Source organism: Bufo gargarizans, chromosome 9 (assembly GCF_014858855.1).
Source record: "Bufo gargarizans isolate SCDJY-AF-19 chromosome 9, ASM1485885v1, whole genome shotgun sequence".
NCBI lineage: Eukaryota > Metazoa > Chordata > Amphibia > Anura > Bufonidae > Bufo > Bufo gargarizans.
The window spans coordinates 83530694-83545931 of NC_058088.1; the positions used below are offsets into that span (position 1 = coordinate 83530694).

The window sequence follows — 15238 nt, forward strand, 5'->3', positions numbered from 1 at the left end:
CCCGTACAGCGGTTTACAACCAGATATGAGGTGTTTCTGTAAACTACAGAATCAGGGCCATAAATAATGAGTTTTGTTTGGCTGTTAACCCTTGCTTTGTAACTGGAAAAAAAAATATTAAAATGGAAAATCTGCCAAAAAGTGAAATTTTGAAATTGTATCTCTATTTTCCATTAAATCTTGTGCAACACCTAAAGGGTTAACAAAGTTTGTAAAATCAGTTTTGAATACCTTGAGGGGTGTAGTTTCTTAGATGGGGTCACTTTTATGGAGTTTCTACTCTAGGGGTGCATCAGGGGGGCTTCAAATGGGACATGGTGTCAAAAAAACTGTCCAGCAAAATCTGGCTTCCAAAAACCATACGGCGTACCTTTCACTCTACGCCCCGCTGTGTGGCCGTACAGTAGTTTACGGCCACATATGGGGTGTTTCTGTAAATGGCAGGGTCAGGGCAATAAAGATGCAGTCTTGTTTGGCTGTTAACCCTTGCTTTGTTAGTGGAAGAAATGGGTTAAAATGGAAAATTAGGCAAAAAAATGAAATTCTCAAATTTCATCCCCATTTGCCAATAACTCTTGTGCAACACCTAAAGGGTTAACGAAGTTTGTAAAATCAGTTTTGAATACCTTGAGGGGTGTAGTTTCTTAGATGGGGTCACTTTTATGGAGTTTCTACTCTAGGGGTGCATCAGGGGGCTTCAAATGGGACATGGTGTCAAAAAAACTGTCCAGCAAAATCTGGCTTCCAAAAACCATACGGCGCACCTTTCACTCTACGCCCCGCTGTGTGGCCGTACAGTAGTTTACAGCCACATATGGGGTGTTTCTGTAAATGGCAGAGTCAGGGCAATAAAGATACAGTCTTGTTTGGCTGTTAACCCTTGCTTTGTTAGTGGAAAAAATGGGTTAAAATGAAAAATTAGGCAAAAAAATGAAATTCTCAAATTTCATCCCCATTTGCCAATAACTCTTGTGCAACACCTAAAGGGTTAACGGAGTTTGTAAAATCAGTTTTGAATACCTTGAGGGGTGTAGTTTATAGAATAGGGTCATTTTTGGGCGGTTTCTATTATGTAAGCCTCGCAAAGTGACTTCAGAGCTGTAGTGGTCCCTAAAAATTGGGTTTTTGTAAATTTCTGAAAAATTTCAAGATTTGCTTCTAAACTTCTAAGCCTTGTAACATCCCCAAAAAATAAAATATCATTCCCAAAATAATTCAAACATGAAGTAGACATATGGGGAATGTTAAGTCATCACAATTTTTGGGGGTATTACTATTTATTACAGAAGTAGAGAAACTGAAACTTTGAAATTTGCTAATTTTTCCAAATTTTTGGTAAATTAGGTATTTTATTATGCAAAAAAATTAATTTTTTTGACTTTATTTTACCAGTGTCATGAAGTACAATATGTGACGAAAAAACAATCTCAGAATGGCCTGTATACGTAAAAGCGTTTTAAAGTTATCAGCACTTAAAGTGACACTGGTCAGATTTGCAAAAAATGGCCTGGTCCTTAAGGTGAAAATGAGCCTGGTCCTTAAGGGGTTAAAGACATACTTGGTAAACATTACATACAGCGCTACAGAACATACAGGGTAATACAGCGCCACATATGTACCGCTTACATCCAGTAAATTCTCTGATGTACAGTAAACATTGTCTTTCCTTTTCTTCTCCTGTCAGACAAGACCGCCATGGTGACTTCTTTCAGCCCGCGCCTCATCTCTGCAGCGTTTAACAAACAGACATCTTACTTTCTTACTTTTCCATCATCCTCCCACCTTTCAACACCCCATTCTTCCACCCCCAATACTGTGTCCACTGTGCTCCCCAATACTTTCCTACAGAAGCAGTCCCCCTGAAAATACTGGTACCACACAGATAGTGTGTCAGTACAAAAACACCCTTTTTATTGTGCGCTAGTACAAAAAAATTCCCCCCTTTCAGATCAGACCCCCATATAATACCCTAAATGAGATCCCCCATCTCAGACCAAACCCCCTTTAGAACTCTGTCAGACGCCATATAAGACCCCAGTTTTAGACCTCAGATCAGACCCCCTTTAGACCTCCATGTAAGACCCCCGACCCAATATCAGACCTCAGATAAGACCCCCATTAGACCTCCAGACCCCCATATTGGACCAGACCCCCATATCAGACCAGACCTCCAGAGCCCCATTACACCTCAGACCAGACCCCCATATCTGACCCCCAGTCAGACCTCCAGACCACTCCAGTCAGACTTCTAGACTCCCCAGTCAGACCTCCAGACCCCCCATTAGACCACTCCAGACCCCAAGTCAGACCTCCATTATACCTCTCCAGACCCCCCAGTCAGACCTCCAGACCCCCCATTAGACCACTCCAAACCCCCAGTCAGACCACTTAAAAAAAAAAACTGCCAGACCTCCAGACCCCCATTAGACCTTGATATCAGACCTCAGATCAGACTGTAAAATAATAAAATAACTTACCTCTCCTGCCGCCACTCTCCCTGTCCTGGCTGTCTTCTCTTCTAAGGGCCCGCGCTGCAGTCATCTGACCTCCTGCAGCGTCAGGTCAGAGTACGCTTTGCACATCCTGACACTGCAGACAGCCAGGACACACCAGCGTGGGCCCTGAGAAGAGTGAGCAGGAGGAGGGGTAATTACAGCGCTCACATCGCTTCTCCCCTCCTCCTCCCACTATGTAAGCGCTTACTAGTATTCTCTTTATAAAATGCACCGCATCTTATAAAGGAAAAAGTACAGTACCACTGGCATGGGGGGCCCTATAGTTACGCTAGTGGGCTGTTGGAGATTTAAATTGAGTACGTGCGACCCCCTGAGTGAGGTGGATGGAGAAATAAGGAAAAGAGCAAACAGCAGGTGTTGCTGTGCAGATACATTTTATTGCATAGCTCAGTGGCAATACATTTTTAATGACATGCGATTACAAAAGTATTCAGAGCCAGGTGCTGGTTTGAAAACTGTAGAATATTGTGCGTTGCACAACCCCATTACTGCCAGGTCACTCATGGTAAACTTTACTTGAACTATTTAATAAAATAGAGAAAACCACAATCCTAGAGACAGGGTTGTCAACCGAACAGAAATTTATGGATAGTCCTTAAAAATAGGCAACTTTTTTCCTGTGTCCGTGACAAAAAAAAAGATGTGTCCGTGAATTTTTATAGTTTCAAACATTTTTATTAGAAGGTATATCAGACAAATAATACAAATTGCAGTGCCGCACTACCAAGTGAGCCCCACACAGGGGGTGACCAAAAACATAAGTCAATATGCAGTCCATTGAGAGTATCACAAAAGCAATAAACACAAAAACAGAGACAAAAAATTGTAATAATAACAATATTGGTCCCAGTAAAATAAAGGAAAGGAAAAAAAAAAATGAAATTCAGCAGCGTGGTGGGGTATCTCGAAAGATTGGTTAAATATCGGTATCCAGCACCCTATATGTGGTCAGACAATTTCCCATTCACAGCATAACAATCTAACCTATGCAGGGTATGGGAGGAGGACAGCAGAGGCTGCCAAAGTTTTGAATACGCCGCCATCATGTCAGTTTGAATCTCAGTGATCTTCTCATAAATGGCCATTCTGTCCATTCTTTGTATGACTTCTGAGATATGAAGTGTATTAGTACGCCATTTTGACGCTATATGAATGCGGACGGCTGGCAAAAAGAGTTGCGCCAATTTAAATCAAGCATGTCTCAGTCCCACAGGTCTGTCACCAAGGAGGCAGGTAGCTGGTAATTTGTGGAAAGAGATGCCCAGAAAGTCTGTAATGATGGAACATGTATTGGTCCAGAATGCGCTGGACATGCCCACCAGATATGGTACATTGAGCCTACTGAATCACATCCTCGAAAACAGAGGGGTGAGACCGAGGGGTAGAATCGATGGAGTCACTCAGGGACCATATATGTCCTATGAAGGACTTTAAGTGAGGTCTCAATAAGAGAGACCTGCCAACTTCCCCTACTTACAGTCTCACAACAATTATGCCATTTTCACAAAGGCAGTGTGCAATGTATGTCCTCCTCCCATCTGATCAATAAATTATATAACCTAGAGACTAACCCTACCCTTTCAAATGAATATAGGATAAAACGTTCAAAAGGAGAGGACTGGGCGTCCTGAGAGGTTCTCGTTGTGGTCGGCCAGAATGACAAGATTTGTAATAACCGATATTCCTCGGATTGAGGTGGAGAATATTTGGTTCGCACTTGTTCAGAGGACATCACCTTCCCTTTACTCAGGAAGTCATGTAGGCGCGTTAGGCCTCTGTCAGACCACCAGGAGAACGCCCTGGCATTCACACCTGGGGGAAAGTCTGGGTTGCGTAGCAGTGGACTAAATGGGGATGGTTTAGACTGAAGTCCAAACTTAAAGGGGTCCTCCAGGAATAAAAAAAACTTAAATATTAATTTATAATAAATATATTCACACCTTTCATTTCTTAGAATAGCTTGTTTTGTCTAGGGAGCAATCATTAGGAGAAATAAAATGGCCGCCGTCCTATCAGCACACACAAAACCTGTCCTAATCACACAGGAGGACAAGTTACTTCACCACAATGAGCCATAGTGCTGCCTCATCCTCCTCTCTGCTCTGCTTGTCAGGAATCATGATCCTGAATACAGGTGAATCTCTGTGGGAATGGAGAAGATTAGGAGACATGAGAAGAGGGTGAGGTGTGGCTAATGAGCAGCAGCACTTGTTTACAGTATCCATTACCACAGCCTGTCCTGCATGTGCTCTCTGTACTTCATGTCTCCTCATGAACTAATTTCCCCAGAGATTCAGCTAAAGTTCTTATCAGCTGTATTCAGGATCATAATCCATGACAAGTAAAGAGGAGAAGGTTGAGGATGAGGCAGCTGTTTAGCTCAGTGTTGTGAAGTAACTTGTCCTCATGTGTGATCAGGACCAGTTTTGTGTGAACTAATGGGATGGTGGGCATTTTATTTCCCCTGATGATTGCTCCCCAGACAAAATGAGCCATTATAAATAATGAAAGGTATTTAAGAATATATTTATAATAAAGTAATATTTAAGTATTTTCATTTTCTTAATTCCCAGAGAACCCCTTTAAAGCGTACTGATCTCCACAACTGAATAGCATAAAAGGTCAGGAGGGCCCTAGTTTTGAGGTCAGCTGGGAGTGCATTCGAACCCCATATTAACATGGGCCAAGTGTGAGGTGCTATGAGGGTAGTCTCCACATTTACCCAGATAGGTTGTGTATGACGACTATGAATAAGAAATGGCTGAGCTAAATGGGCCACTCCATAATCTCTTATTAAGTTAAGAAAAAAAAAAAAAAGTCTTTTGTGCAAGAACATAGTTGTGAGTTAAATGCGTGGGCGCTTTTCTGCCCATTTAAAAGTGGAAAAAGCATGATGTAGTGGCCGGAGGTCAATTATGAGAACCGGGATGGGAATGGATCAGAATAAATAAAGTAAATGAGGCAATATAAACATTTTGATGGAATGAATCTGCCCTATCCATGAGAACAGTGGGGAATTTCATTTAAGAAGGTCAGCCTGGATATCCCGCATGAGGGGGGTATAGTTGGATCTGTACAGACTAGAGATGTGGGGTGCGAGATGAACATCAAGATAGGCAAGTTTGGCAGGACAAGTGTGAAAGCCAAATTCACTTTCAACAAGGGCAATGGTGGAAGGTGGAGTATTGCAATACATAGCCTTTGATTTTGCAGAGTTTATTTAGAGACCAGACACTATAGAAAATTCCCTCAGCAGGTAGTCAGCAAAGAGATTCACCTTCATCTCGTGGCCACTAGTGTTGAGAGCGAATATTCGAATAGCGAATTTTAATCTCGAATAACGGCACTTTGAGAATTCGAGAATATTTAGAATATAGTGCTATACTGTATATTCGTAATGACAAATATTCGTCATTTTTTTCCATCTGAACACATTATTCCTCTCTACATGTGAGCCAATGAGTCATTAAGTCAATGAAGAATATTTGTCATTACGAATATATAGCACTATATTGAATATAGTACTATATATTCGTTTTTTAGAATATTCGTAATTTTTTTCCATCTTCCATGTCAGTAATGTCCCGCAACATAGAATCCCAAGACCAGTAGTGGAAAGGCAACATGGTAATCCATATCACTGCTCGGAGTTCTATGATTAGAAATCTGAGTATTGGACTCCCCCCAGTGACCCCTCATAGGTAAGTATATGTCCCAGCACCGTAATGTGCATCCTCATTCTTGGAGAGGATTAAAAGTAGTGGTGCCTGAACAAGAAAATACTTGAAAAAGAGAAAAAAGAAAAATAAATCACGTTATGTAGGAAAAACTAGTGTGTAGTTAGGCATACAATAAAGCTTTTAGATAGGGCATATATATGTCCATCAAGGTCACGCCAGTAAGAGTTCAGGTGATAGGCCGTGGTGTCGGTGGAGGACGTTGTTTAGTGATCCATGAACGCGCTGGTCTGTGGGTCTGAGGTGGAAGAGGTGGTGCGCCTTTAAACATGCATCTAATATTCTGGAATAACTCAGATTGCCATGTAGGATCCCGTATCGGAGAGGCCGGCTCTGGAGACAAGGAGCTTAGCGTTGCTCAATCCAGCTCTTCACTTCCTGCTGGGGAGGAGGGGTCTGCCATCTAAGACGCCACTTGCAAGGAGAAGATGGCGGGAATGGATTGCGATAAAGGATGAGATGCGGCAGCGCCGGGTGTCTTTTGGACTTAGTCATAGTCCTTAAAGGGATTCTGTCACCAGGTTTCACCCCTGCTGATGTTCAGCGCCTCATCAGGATTCCTAATGTGGGCTTCTAAATGTGATTCGTAGCCTTATTTTGCTAAAAAAAAAAACAGGTTTTACTAACCTGTCACTCAAAGAAATAAGGTGCCCAAGGGGATGTCAAGGGATGCAAGGTGCCGGCCGAACCCACCGCCGTTCATGCCCAGCGCCGCCTTTCCAGACTTCTGCACAGCCTCCTAATCCTCTGTGCTTCCTCTCGCTCTCCCTCCCTCCCCCCTCCTCCTGCTGTAAGATCTCGCGCGTGCGCACAGGGCTCTGAGAGGCTGGCGCCAGAGTGCAGGTCATACCTGGGTTGAGCGAAGTGCCGGCGCATGCGCACTTCGCTTTAAGGAGCCAAATCGAGAAGTCCACACGGCGCATCAGGCAGAGACCTGTGCGCACGCGCGAGATCTTACAGCAGGAGGAGGGGGGAGGGTGGGAGAGCGAGAGGCGGCACAGAGGATTAGGAGGCGGTGCAGAAGTCTGGAAAGGCGGTGCTGGGCATGAACGGCGGTGGGTGCGAGAGGCACCTTGCATCCCTTGACATCCCCTTGGGCACCTTATTTCTTTGGGTGACAGGTTAGTAAAACCTGTTTTTTAGCAAAATAAAGCTACGGATCACATTTAGAAGCCCACATTAGGAATCGTGATGAGGCCCTGAACATCAGCATATGTTTAGCTGACAGGGGTGAAACCTAGTGACAGAATCCCTTTAACCCCTTAAGGACACAGGGCGTACAGGTACGCCCTTGTGCCCTGGTACTTAAGGACACAGGGCGTACATGTACGCCCTGTGCATTTTCGATCACTGCGATGATGCGATGTCAGCCGTTTAACCCTTTCCATACAGCGGTCCGTACGGACCGCTGTATGGAAAAGGTTAACAGCTCAGGGAGCTCCCTCCCTCTCCCATCGGGGGGCTGCTGTGCCTTTGCAGCCCCCCGAATGGAGAGGGAGAGAGCTTCCAGGCAGCCCCCCCAAGCCCCGTCCTTACCCTTCCCCGTCTGCGCAGTTCTGGCAACTACTGAGCAGACGGGGAAGGTTCCCATGGCAACAGGACGCCTTCTCAGGCGTCCTGCTGTCCATGGTTCTGAACAGATCTGTGCTGAAAGCATAGATCTGTTCAGTGTAAGTAAAATACAGTGCAGTACCCTATATAGAGTACAGTACTGTATTATGCAGACATCAGACCCACTGGATCTTCAAGAACCAAGTGGGTCTGGGTCAACAAAAAAAAGTGGAAAAAGTGAAAATAAAGTAAAAATCAAAAAACACATTTATCACTGATTAAAAATGAAAAAAATAAAATTCCCTACACATGTTTGGTATCGCCGCGTCCGTAACGACCTGATCTATAAAACGGTAATGTTTTTTTACCCGAACGGTGAACGCCATAAAAATAAAAAATTAAAAACTATGATGAAATTGGAATTTTGCCCACCTTACTTCCCAAAAAAGGTAATAAAAGTGATCAAAAAAGTCGCATGTACGCCAAAATTGTAACAATCAAACCGTTATCTCATCCCGCAAAAATCATACCCTACCCAAGATAATCGCCCAAAAACTGAAAAAGTTATGGCTCTTAGACTATGGAAACACTAAAACATGATTTCTTTTGTTTCAAAAATGAAATCATTGTGTAAAACTTACATAAATAAAAAAAAGTATACATATTAGGTATCGCCGCGTCCGTATTGACCGGCTCTATAAAAATATCACATGACCTAACCCCTCAGATGACCACCGTAAAAAAATAAAAATAAAAACGGTGTAAAAAAAGCCATTTTTTGTCATCTTCCGTCACAAAAAGTGTAATAGCAAGCAATCAAAAAGTCATGTGCACCCCAAAATAGTGCCAATAAAATCGTCATCTCATCCCACAAAAAATGAGACCCTACTTAAGATAATCGCCCAAAAATTGAAAAAAACTATGGCTCTTAGACTATGGAGACACTAAAACATTAAAAAAAAAAAAAATGAAATTATTGTGTAAAACGTACATAAATAAAAAAAATTGTATACATATTGGGTATCACCGCGTCCGTGACAACCTGCTCTATAAAATTAGCACATGATCTAACCTGTTAGATGAATGGTGTAAATAACAAAAAAAAAAACGGTGCCAAAAAAGCAATTTCTTGTTACCTTGCCGCACAAAAAGTGTAATATAGAGCAACCAAAAATCATATGTACCCTAAACTTGTACCAACAAAACTGCCACCCTATCCCGTAGTTTCTAAAATGGGGTCACTTTTTTGGAGTTTCTACTCTAGGGGTGCATCAGGGGGGCTTCAAATGGGACATGGTGTCAAAAAAAACAGTCCAGCAAAATCTGCCTTCCAAAAACCGTATGGCATTCCTTTCCTTCTGCGCCCTGCCGTGTGCCTGTACAGCAGTTTACGACCACATATGGGATGTTTCTGTAAACTACTGAATCAGGGCCATAAATAATGAGTTTTGTTTGGCTGTTAACCCTTGCTTTGTAACTGGAAAAAAAATATTAAAATGGAAAATGTGCCAAAAATGTGAAATTTTGAAATTGTATCTCTATTTTCCATTAAATCTTGTGCAACACCTAAAGGGTTAACAAAGTTTGTAAAATCAGTTTTGTATACCTTGAGGGGTGTAGTTTCTTAGATGGGGTCACTTTTATGGAGTTTCTACTCTAGGGGTGCATCAGGGGGCTTCAAAAGGGACATGGTGTCAAAAAAACCAGTCCAGCAAAATCTGCCTTCCAAAAACCGTATGGCATTCCTTTCCTTCTGCGCCCTGCCGTGTGCCCATACAGCAGTTTATGACCACATATGGGGTGTTTCTGTAAACTACAGAATCAGGGCCATAAATAATGAGTTTTGTTTGGCTGTTAACCCTTGCTTTGTAACTGGAAAAAAAATATTAAAATGGAAAATCTGCCAAAAAAGTGAAATTTTGAAATTGTATCTCTATTTTCCATTAAATCTTGTGCAACACCTAAAGGGTTAACAAAGTTTGTAAAATCAGTTTTGAATACCTTGAGGGGTGTAGTTTCTTAGATGGGGTAACTTTTATGGAGTTTCTACTCTAGGGGTGTATCAGGGGGGCTTCAAATGGGACATGGTGTCAAAAAACCAGTCCAGCAAAACATGCCTTCCAAAAACCAAACGGCGCACCTTTCACTCTACGCCCCGCTGTGTGGCCGTACAGTAGTTTATGGCCACATATGAGGTGTTTCTGTAAACGGCAGAGTCAGGGCAATAAAGATACAGTCTTGTTTGGCTGTTAACCCTTGCTTTGTTAGTGGAAAAAATGGGTTAAAATGGAAAATTAGGCAAAAAAATGAAATTCTCAAATTTCATCCCCATTTGCCAATAACTCTTGTGCAACACCTAAAGGGTTAACAAAGTTTGTAAAATCAGTTTTGAATACCTCGAGGGGTGTAGTTTCTTAGATAGGGTCACTTTTATGGAGTTTCTACTCTAGGGGTGCATCAGGGGGCTTCAAATGGGACATGGTGTCAAAAAACCAGTCCAGCAAAACCTGCCTTCCAAAAACCAAACGGCGCACCTTTCACTCTACGCCCCGCTGTGTGGCCGTACAGTAGTTTACGGCCACATATGGGGTGTTTCTGTAAACGGCAGAGTCAGGGCAATAAAGATACAGTCTTGTTTGGCTGTTAACCCTTGCTTTGTTAGTGGAAAAAATTGGTTAAAATGGAAAATTAGGCAATAAAATGAAATTCTCAAATTTCATCCCCATTTGCCAATAACTCTTGTGCAACACCTAAAGGGTTAACAAAGTTTGTAAAATCAGTTTTGAATACCTTGAGGGGTGTAGTTTATAGAATGGGGTCATTTTTGGGTGGTTTCTATTATGTAAGCCTCGCAAAGTGACTTCAGAGCTGTAGTGGTCCCTAAAAATTGGGTTTTTGTAAATTTCTGAAAAATTTCAAGAATTGCTTCTAAACTTCTAAGCCTTGTAACATCCCCAAAAAATAAAATATCATTCCCAAAATAATTCAAACATGAAGTAGACATATGGGGAATGTAAAGTCATCACAATTTTTAGGGGTATTACTATGTATTATAGAAGTAGAGAAACTGAAACTTTGAAATTTGCTAATTTTTCCCAATTTTTGGTAAATTTGACATTTTTTTATGCAAAATAAAATATTTTTTTTAACTTTATTTTACCAGTGTCATGAAGTACAATATGTGACGAAAAAACAATCTCAGAATGGCCTGGATAAGTCAAAGCGTTTTAAAGTTATCACCACTTAAAGTGACAGTGGTCAGATTTGCAAAAAATGGCCTGGTCCTAAGGTGTAATAAGGCTGTGTCCCTAAGGGGTTAAGGTGAGGGGGGTCCAGGTGGGTCTAGTGGAGCTGCTTGGCAGCGCTAAAGAGGTCCGTTAGCAGTGTATGGCGTGGAGCTCACAGGGCACACATCCGCTCTGGTGAACTGCTTGCATTCGCCCCCGTGTCTGATTTTTTTTTTAGGCCGGTGGTCAGTGGCGTCTCTAGCTTTCAAATTTTGGGGGGGGCACACTGGGGGCCAGGACAAAAGTAGGGGGGGCAGCTATAACAACAATATGTGTAGAAGTATACTGTATATTGTGTGGCACAGTGTAGCGGCATACTGTACATTGTGTGGCACAGTGTAGCGGCATACTGTACATTGTGTGGCACAGTGTAGCGGCATACTGTACATTGTGTGGCACAGTGTAGCGGTATACTGTACATTGTGTGGCACAGTATAGAGGTATACTGTACATTGTGTGGCACAGTGTAGAGGTATACTGTACATTGTGTGGCACAGTGTAGAGGTATACTGTACATTGTGTGGCACAGTGTAGCGGTATACTGTATATTGTGTGGCACAGTGTAGAGGTATACTGTACAGAGAGTGCAGAATTATTAGGCAAGTTGTATTTTTGAGGATTAATTTTATTATTGAACAACAACCATGTTCTCAATGAACCCAAAAAACTCATTAATATCAAAGCTGAATATTTTTGGAAGTAGTTTTTAGTTTGTTTTTAGTTTTAGCTATTTTAGGGGGATATCTGTGTGTGCAGGTGACTATTACTGTGCATAATTATTAGGCAACTTAACAAAAAACAAATATATACCCATTTCAATTATTTATTTTTACCAGTGAAACCAATATAACATCTCAACATTCACAAATATACATTTCTGACATTCAAAAACAAAACAAAAACAAATCAGTGACCAATATAGCCACCTTTCTTTGCAAGGACACTCAAAAGCCTGCCATCCATGGATTCTGTCAGTGTTTTCATCTGTTCACCATCAACATTGCGTGCAGCAGCAACCACAGCCTCCCAGACACTGTTCAGAGAGGTGTACTGTTTTCCCGCCTTGTAAATCTCACATTTGATGATGGACCACAGGTTCTCAATGAGGTTCAGATCAGGCGAACAAGGAGGCCATGTCATTAGATTTTCTTCTTTTATACCCTTTCTTGCCAGCCACGCTGTGGAGTACTTGGACGCGTGTGATGGAGCATTGTCCTGCATGAAAATCATGTTTTTCTTGAAGGATGCAGACTTCTTCCTGTACCACTGCTCGAAGAAGGTGTCTTCCAGAAACTGGCAGTAGGACTGGGAGTTGAGCTTGACTCCATCCTCAACCCGAAAAGGCCCCACAAGCTCATCTTTGATGATACCAGCCCAAACCAGTACTCCACCTCCACCTTGCTGGCGTCTGAGTCGGACTGGAGCTCTCTGCCCTTTACCAATCCAGCCACGGGCCCATCCATCTGGCCCATCAAGACTCACTCTCATTTCATCAGTCCATAAAACCTTAGAAAAATCAGTCTTGAGATATTTCTTGGCCCAGTCTTGACGTTTCAGCTTGTGTGTCTTGTTCAGTGGTGGTCGTCTTTCAGCCTTTCTTACCTTGGCGTCTCTGAGTATTGCACACCTTGTGCTTTTGGGCACTCCAGTGATGTTGCAGCTCTGAAATATGGCCAAACTGGTGGCAAGTGGCATCTTGGCAGCTGCACGCTTGACTTTTCTCAGTTCATGGGCAGTTATTTTGCGCCTTGGTTTTTCCACACGCTTCTTGCGACCCTGTTGACTATTTTGAATGAAACGCTTGATTGTTCGATGATCACGCTTCAGAAGCTTTGCAATTTTAAGAGTGCTGCATCCCTCTGCAAGATATCTCACTATTTTTGCCTTTTCTGAGCCTGTCAAGTTCTTCTTTTCACCCATTTTGCCAAAGGAAAGGAAGTTGCCTAATAATTATGCACACCTGATATAGGGTGTTGATGTCATTAGACCACACCCCTTCTCATTACAGAGATGCACATCACCTAATATGCTTAATTGGTAGTAGGCTTTCGAGCCTATACAGCTTGGAGTAAGACAACATGCATAAAGAGGATGATGTGGTCAAAATACTCATTTGCCTAATAATTCTGCACTCCCTGTATATTGTGTGCACAGTGTAGAGGTATACTGTATATTGTGTCGCACAGTGTAGCGGTATACTGTATATTGTGGGGCACAGTGTAGGCTATATGTGTATAACATAAACATATTTCACATGAAAACTTACAGTTACTTGGCTTGGCCCTTGGGGATCTCGGACGCCACTTCCACACTTGGCCGGGGTCTCGGCGGAGCTGATGTTGTGTTTTATCCTAATGAGAAAGATTTCATAATAAGGATTTGGAGAAGGGGCAGAGGGATAGCAGAGCAGGGAGAGGCTGGTGCTGCTACTAGGGGGCTCATACCATGGGGGAGTAATAAAGCCCACCATAATGCCCCCCAGTAGAAATAATTCTTCTTATAAAGTGACAATGCAAAAAATACACCCTTATGCCCCCAGTTGAGCTAATGTCCCCCATAATGTGCCAGTATAAAATGCCCCTATATAGTGCCCCCAGTACATGCCCCCATAGTGCTCCTCTCCCCCTTCCTCCTAGTGCCCTCCATAATGTACCAGTATAAAATGCCCCAGTAGAGGCCCTCAGTGTCCCCCATAATTTGCAAGTATAAATTACTCCTTCTTAGTGCCCCCCGTAGATGACTCCATAGTACTCCTCTCCCCCCTTCCCCATAGTACCCACCATAATGTGTCCCAGTATAAAATTCTACTTAACAGAGCCCCCCATATAAAACACCCCTTCTTTGTGGCCTCAGTGGATGCCCCTATAGTGCCCACTAATAATGTGACAGTAATAAGTGCCCTCAATAACGTGCCACTGCCAGTAATAAGTGCCCCCCATCACGTGCCAGTAACAAGACCCCCCCAATGTGCCAGTTACCAGTTATAAGCCCCCATCACGGGCCAGTTATAAGCCCCCCATCACGTGCCAGTAATAAGCCCACCATCACATGCCAGTTATAAGCCCCCATTACGTGCCAGTAATAAGCCCCCCATTACGTGCCAGTAATAAGCCCCCCATTACGTGCCAGTAATAAGCCCCCCATTACGTGCCAGTAATAAGCCCCCCATTACGTGCCAGTAATAAGCCCCCCATTATGTGCCAGTATTAAGCCCCCCCATCATGTGCAAGTATTAAGTCCCGCCCCATCATGTGCCAGTATTAAGCCCCCCCCATCATGTCATGTGCCAGTATTGTAATAAGCCCCCCAATGTGCCAATAACACTATAAACTTATACTTACCTCCATGTCAGCGATGCTATGCAGGACTCTTCCAGCCTGTGTCCCACGCTGTATGGCTCAGGCGGCGCGATGACATAATCACGCCGCCTGCGCCGGCCTCTGATAGGCTGCAGGCACTAGGCCGGAAGCCTATCAGAGGAAGGGGAAGGGACACACCTCTCCCTCCCCTGCACCGCCGCTGGCACAGGCAGATTACTATGGAGATGAGCACAATGGAAGCGCTCATCTCCCTGTGCCCGGCTGCAGAGGCGGCTCACTTGGGGGGGGGGGGCGGCATTTTAGTTGGGGGGCACATGGGGGGCACAGTATGATGTAGGGGGGGCCGTGGCCCCCTCTGGCCCCCCCCTGGCGACACCACTGCCGGTGGTACTTGAGGAGATTATTTTGGTGGTGATTATCATCATTTTACAGCTCACAGTAAATACTGGTAATGAGGTGTTATCAGTATATTGAGCTATAGACATGTATTACTTAGAATCTTTAGCTGTCATTGTGATTTTCCAATATGTACGCAAAAAATGTTGGCCGTCCATGATTTTAGGACAAGTTGTCCAGAAAAAAAGAAAAATTCTGGTTGGCAATCCTGCCTAGAGGTGTAACTTCATCTGTGCTGCTTCTAAAGAGAGCAGTTCTGATTGTAATACACAAGTGCAAAGCCATGCAGGTTCACCAGAGGTGTAAATTGGTATCATGATGCAAAATAGGATCAGATATTAAATCTAGCTTAGAGTCTTACGAAGCACCCTATAATGAGTGAAAATGAAGAAGGCCTCAGCACCATCTGTTGTATACTTACAGGGTGTTCA

The 15238-nt window shown here is 43.2% G+C and overlaps 1 protein-coding gene across 1 annotated transcript in view; it reads left to right on the plus strand.

Moving 5' to 3' along the window:
- The window catches only part of TRPC5 (transient receptor potential cation channel subfamily C member 5), a 302759-nt gene that overhangs the window by 252416 nt on the left and 35105 nt on the right, over positions 1-15238 (plus strand). The gene's annotated exons all lie outside the window — the stretch shown is intronic.